The sequence below is a fragment of the Brienomyrus brachyistius genome, unplaced genomic scaffold (assembly GCF_023856365.1).
Source record: "Brienomyrus brachyistius isolate T26 unplaced genomic scaffold, BBRACH_0.4 scaffold43, whole genome shotgun sequence".
NCBI classification, from domain to species: Eukaryota; Metazoa; Chordata; class Actinopteri; order Osteoglossiformes; family Mormyridae; genus Brienomyrus; species Brienomyrus brachyistius.
The window spans coordinates 1,824,643-1,831,518 of NW_026042318.1; the positions used below are offsets into that span (position 1 = coordinate 1,824,643).

The window sequence follows — 6,876 nt, forward strand, 5'->3', positions numbered from 1 at the left end:
TGATTTTTTTGTTTTTCTGTTTTTGCAGACACTGCACTGACTGCAGATGTTGTTCAGCCCAGTCACCTGATGAGGGTTCAGCTTGGAGACAGTGTGACCCTGACATGCTTCTGTCCAGAAGATGTTTCTTATGTTGCTTGGTTCAAACAAGCTGCTGGTCAGAAGCCCCAGCCCATGGCGAAAGCACTTCTCTACGTACCTGGTGAATTTTACAAGGAATATAAAAGCATAAAACGTTACTCCTTACTGAATGCAGAGGGGAGTTTTAACCTCACTATTTCTAACGTGGAGCCGTCAGATTCTGCAGTGTATTATTGTACTGCTGTGTTTCTTCATGAGGTCACCTTTGGGAATGGAACCTTTGTCATAACCACAGGTAAATGAGATTCCAGCTATTTTCATATTTGATTTATTATAATGTCAGTAAGATTGTTGTCACGCCCGGCTCGTCCGCTCCTCCTGTGTGCCACGCCCCCTGCTTACCCACGTGTGTTTCCCGAATTGTACCCAGCTGTTTCCGTTTGCTGTCATTCAGTCTGGTGTATTTAAGTCCTGGTCTCCCCAGTTTGCTTTGTCTGTCATTGATGTTGTCGGTGCCCATGTCCTGTCCTGCCTTGCCCTTATTAAATCCCCTTCTACCCCGTACTCTGTTTGCCTTGCCTGCTCCTTGCCCGCACGATCGCCGCTCTGCTCGCGATCGCTGCCCACGACCCGTGACAATTGTTCCCTGCAAAATAATTTTGACAGTTTAGTTGTTTGTCGATATAAAATTAGCAAAGATACCTTATTGTCTGCTTTGTTCCATAAATGTTTTTCTAAACATCAAACAAAATCATTCATTATTATTATTATTATACAATTTGTTGCATTTTGCTTGCTGTCAGCCAAAACGCCTAACCTTCTCTTTATACAGATGTTAATGTTACACATTGCAGCCTCTTTAAAACAAATAACATAAAAAAATGTTTGAGTTGCTATATACAGTATAGGACTGTGCAAAAATCTTAAGCAACGAAAGAGAATTATTTTTTGACGTTATTTATCTGAGCAGTCAGTGTGTATTCACTCTGAAAAAAATGCATAATTTAACATATGAACTAGGGATGTGCACCATTCAGAACTGATTTGAGAATGAAATTCTCAAATACGTATCCTAAAATTCAGGATTTTGAATACGTATATGAACTTGAATTTCAGTTCATTTTGTTAATCTGAATTACATTTGAATTGTGGTTGAAAACAGGTTGTGGCATTGAAATTTATATTTGAATTTAAAGAAGAAGAACGAAAAAGGGTTTGGATTCAAATTCAAGTTCATATACGTACTGTAGGTGTAGCTTTTAACTAAAATATGAACTTTAATTTAAATATGAATTATACATAAACACATTAACATTGTTATACATCATTGTTATAAAAATGTCGTTTTGTTCAGAATGAAATAATGCAACATTTGAAGTGTCACCTAAAATAATAATTAAACTGTCATTTTGTGCACCATGGTGGATCTGCTCATAGGAAGAGCTGAGTGTCTCTCCTTAGAAGTCAGTGTTGGCTGCAGTGACTGCAGTTTCTAACCTAAGAAACGTCCCAAACACTTTTCCTGCATCAAAAGTCAAACTAGTCCCTATTCCTGCCATGAAAGCTTCACGTAATGTCACCGATACCTGAGCCAACTATGTTTATCAGAGGATGCCAACCCTTTGGCTGCAGCTTTCTCTGCACACGCTGAGAGAGTCTTCAGTGTAGCAGGAAAAGATTTCAGGCCAGAAGATTGCAAATTAAATCATGAAACCTTTGAAGATATTATGCTGACTAAATGTAATAATAATGAAAAATTAGCAATGTGTATTGGAATGAAGCATAATTGCATTTGCCATGACGTTTTGCTTTTCGCTGTAGTGCTATGGTTGAACAGAAAAACTTACTTTTGTGCGCATAAGAAAATAAATAGGAGCAACTACCAAACCAAGTAATTCCTTTTACTATGTATACTTTTTCTTTAATGTTAAAAGATAGACAAACTAGTAATGGGCAAACAGCTCTTCGGCTCTTGAATTAAATCATGCAGGTACTACAGCAAAATGCTCAAAAATACCAAAACACATCAAGAACTAAATATGCAAAAACAATAAATACCTTCCTGTGGAAAAGGGGCAACATAAACCAAATGTAAAGTCACGAAAATCATGAAAATATAAAGTACACTTTACACACTTCATTTCTTTGAATTGAAATTAATTATATTCATCTACCTTCATACATTAATACAAGACATTATATAATTATAATGTTTGTTATTATCATATAATTTTTATTTAGGTATTATGTAGGTGCAGTTAATGTATAGTGTTACCTGATATATACTAATAAGCATTAATACAATAAAAAGAGAAAAGAATGTCAGCTGTTCTCCAAGAAGTTACTGATTTCTTGGATGGCTAGAAGAACATCGATTCAGGATTTGAGGATCTGTAAGAACAATTTTTGAGGATCTGTATTTTCCATTGTTATTCTCAAAGCGCTGTCATCATGACTATTTTGCTTTTCAGGTAAAGACTCCAACAGCAGGACTGTGGTACAGCAGCCTGTGTCTGACACATTGCAGCCAGGAGACTCTGTGAGCCTGCAGTGTACGATAGAGACTGGGAGCTGTGCAGGAGAACACAGTGTTTACTGGTTCAGACATGGATCAGGAGAATCCCTTCCTGGAGTCATTTACAGCCACGGAAACAGCAGTGATGAGTGTGAGAAGAGCCCTGAGGCTGGATCTCCTACACGGAGCTGCGTCTACAGCCTCCCCAAGGGGAACCTCAGCCTCTCCGATGCTGGGACTTACTACTGCGCCGTGGCCATGTGTGGGGAGATGCTGTTTGGGAACGGAACACAGCTGGATATAGATGGTAACACCCAGTGTGGGGAGATGCTGTTCGGGAACGGCACACAGCTGGATATAGATGGTAACACCCAGTGTGGGGAGATGCTGTTCAGGAACGGCACACAGCTGGATATAGATGGTAACACCCAGTGTGGGGAGATGCTGTTCAGGAACGGCACACAGCTGGATATAGATGGTAACACCCAGTGTGGGGAGATGCTGTTCAGGAATGGCACACAGCTGGATATAGATGGTAACACCCAGTGTGAGGAGATGCTGTTTGGGAACGGCACACAGCTGGATATAGATGGTAACACCCAGTGTGGGGAGATGCTGTTTGGGAACGGCACACAGCTGGATATAGATGGTAACACCCAGCGTGGGGAGATGCTGTTTTGGAACGGCACACAGCTGGATATAGATGGTAACACCCAGTGTGGGGAGATGCTGTTTGGGAACGGCACACAGCTGGATATAGATGGTAACACCCAGTGTGGGGAGATGCTGTTTGGGAACGGCACACAGCTGGATATAAATGGTAACACCCAGTGTGGGGAGATGCTGTTTGGGAACGGCACACAGCTGGATATAGATGGTAACACCCAGTGTGGGGAGATGCTGTTCAGGAACGGCACACAGCTGGATATAGATGGTAACACCCAGTGTGGGGAGATGCTGTTCAGGAACGGCACACAGCTGGATATAGATGGTAACACCCAGTGTGAGGAGATGCTGTTTGGGAACGGCACACAGCTGGATATAGATGGTAACACCCAGTGTGGGGAGATGCTGTTTGGGAACGGCACACAGCTGGATATAGATGGTAACACCCAGTGAGGGGAGATGCTGTTTGGGAACGGCACACAGCTGGATATAGATGGTAGCACCCAGTGTGGAGAGTATATCTGCTTCAAAGTTTTATTTAGCTTATTCTGCTATTAAGACATTTATTTCTTATTTTAATGTAATGCATTTTCTAATTTAAGTGCTTAAATTTAATTACACAGATGTTAATTTAATAATTATTTCAAATATTAATAGAAATTGTTAAAATGCAAAATACTAGAAGTTCATGTTAAAAATGGACTATTTACAAAACAACTGCTGTAATGTGTTATAGATTTTATCTTTAACTAATGTACAGTAATGTAAGCAAATGGGAAATGTGTCTCTATATCATTATGCTGAAATCTATTTCTTTGTTACAGGCTTTCAGAAGCTGCTGGATCGTCTTCACTCTGGCTTGCTGATAGTTTTATCTTGCAGCATTATTCTGAACGTTGCTCTCATTTGTATAAGATGTAAACTGACCTGTACACACTGTGCAGGTACGCTGCCCGGCTTTATGCACTCAGACGAAGGACAAAATGTAGTTTTTAACAAATTATAGAAATATAAAATTGTTTTATGATAGATAAAATTTTCATATTAAAACCACTCTTGCAGGTAATACAGTTTAAAAATCCATTATTAAATCTCACCTTATTTATATAAACCTTTTTGTACTGTAAGATTTACATTTTTGTATTATATTTTTCATATTTTGCAAAATCTATTGAAATATACATGTTGCAATAAGTTGCATATCAATAACTTTTATTACCAAGATCTCCTTTATAGCAATTTTATTATATATGATATATGAGAACAAATAACACATATCCAAACATGCACACTTACATTGACAGAAGTCATTTTTACTTTCATTTTTGAGACAAAAAGGATGTTGATTGCTTGAAAATTCGGAATTTTATCTGACCACTGTGATACCGCGTGAAATTAAATAATATATTGATGTGTTATATATTTTAAACAGATGAAAAGAACAGTGATATATCAAAAGTGGAATGGTCACGCAAGCAAGTATGTAATAAATATTTCAAATTACAAATCGTCAGTAAAACAAATGAACCTCAGACTGATTTCCATCCTGGGATCAGCATTTTAAGTGCTATTTGTGAAAATAAGTAATAGCAAACCGATTTGATCCATCCAATTCTGCCATCTTTCTCTCCCCAGTGCCATGACGAGGACACACTGAATTACGCTGCCCTGAACCTTAAGAAGCCAAAACCCAGGAGACAGAAGAAAGACGGGAATAATGACACTCTGTATTCTGACCTCCGCTACAGAGATTATGAATAAAGATGCTTCTCATTCATGTCAGTCACACAGAGTGTTCAGGGTGTAGCTTTAATAATGTTCAGAAGGAGGGCAGGGGAGCCAGTGCTTCTGAGACTGAATCACAGGATTTTACGGAGTTTGGTGTCAGTGTGTTTGGGGCGCATTTTTACTGGAAGTGCAAATGTTCAAGCCAGACTGGGGGCTGAGGGAGGGGGAGAGGGGAGCCACAGAGATTATTTCTTCATGGCATGGGGGGGAATAAGCAGCTTTAATGTTGTGGAAAGGCTGAGTTGCTGCAATCAGTTCTTTGATGTGACACATGCTTACTTGTCTCCCTTGTGTACCATGCTGAATGGTTTGGGGCAAACGCACAGGGACTGATCGATTATATTAAACAGATGAAAGAAACTGAATGAAAATTTCAAGTGTTCTTAAATTATGTTTTTCATTTAATGTTGTGTACTGTATGTATTTTTGAGTATATACATGTACCTGTATATGTACCTGTATATATACCTGTGTCGTTAATAACGATGTGGATAATTAAGAAAGAGGAGTTTTGTTTCTTGCTCCCTGTCCTGTTACTTGGCTCACAAACATACACACACATAGACACACACACAAACACACACACACACACACACACACACATAGACACACACACAAACACACACAAACACAGACACAGAAACACACACATGCACACACACACAAACACATACACACACACACAAACACACATGCACACACATACACACACACACAAACATACACACACAGACACACACATGCACACACACTCACACACACACTGCTACGGCTCTGTAAGAACACTAGCATGCTCTTTTGTGTGAGTGGGGTGGGGGGTGTTAAATAAGATGAAAATGACAATGGCTGTACTTTTGTTATGCCAGTTGTGTTTCTATCGTCATTGTATCATATTCCACAAGCTTTTTATTCTACAAGATGTACAAGCCAGTCAGTGTATTCAGTGGGGTGTTCAGGAGTCATTAGGTTCTGAAAAATGTCTTGCATTTAAAACATAATGTACTTTTGAATACTTAAGTATTTTTAGATGCAAATACTCCAGTACTTTAACTGAAGTAAAAAATTAACTGAAAAGCTTTGAGTATTATTTGACGAGGAGTATCTATACTTAACTCAAGTAGTGAAGTTGTGGACTTTGTCCACCTCTGTCCAAAAGTGACATACAGCTGTAAGCTGTTTTGGTTTGTTTGTCTGCTGAGTGCTTCTCTGCAGTGCTGCAGATGTTTCCACTGGTTAGATGCAGCTCAGGAAGACTGACCCACTGACTGCACTGTGCTGGGCTCACTTTGCAAAGAGTAAAAACCACACAGAGAGAACAATACCTGCTGCTTGTAAGACCCTGTTTCCTCTCTACCTCACCCAGGTCACGCTTTGAAGTATTCAGCCTAAGTTATTTTATCCAAACAAGCCACCATTATTATTCATGCAGCTGGACATTTGACTGGAGCACATGATTGCTACATATCACTACCCTGTACATGGAACAGAATGTACAGCTTTCACAACAGAACAAAATTCTCATCAGTCCACATCTGAAACCACCACACATCTTAGGGATCCCATTTATAATGGTACATTTTTGTTTTATTCACATTCTTTTTCATCACACAAATAAACACCATCCATGTATCCTGGTCAGGGTGATGGGGACGACACCACCTATATCGAGTGTGATTTAAGGCCAAGACCTTAAAAGGGAAAGTCAATACTGAGGCTTGTTACAAGATCAGTGGGGCACAAAACAACAAACAACATCATTATGAATGTAAAAGAAATGTATGTATTTATAAATATAGGGTATTAATAGAAACAAAATATAAGAATAT

The 6,876-nt window shown here is 39.1% G+C and overlaps 1 long non-coding RNA gene across 1 annotated transcript; it reads left to right on the forward strand.

Moving 5' to 3' along the window:
* Positions 1 to 4,106: 4,106 nt before the first annotated feature.
* Positions 4,107 to 5,121, forward strand: LOC125722860 (uncharacterized). The gene is made up of 3 exons (XR_007386672.1): positions 4,107 to 4,206; positions 4,695 to 4,741; positions 4,898 to 5,121. It is a non-coding gene; the product is annotated as an uncharacterized LOC125722860 (long non-coding RNA).
* The last annotated feature ends 1,755 nt before the right edge of the window (positions 5,122 to 6,876 follow it).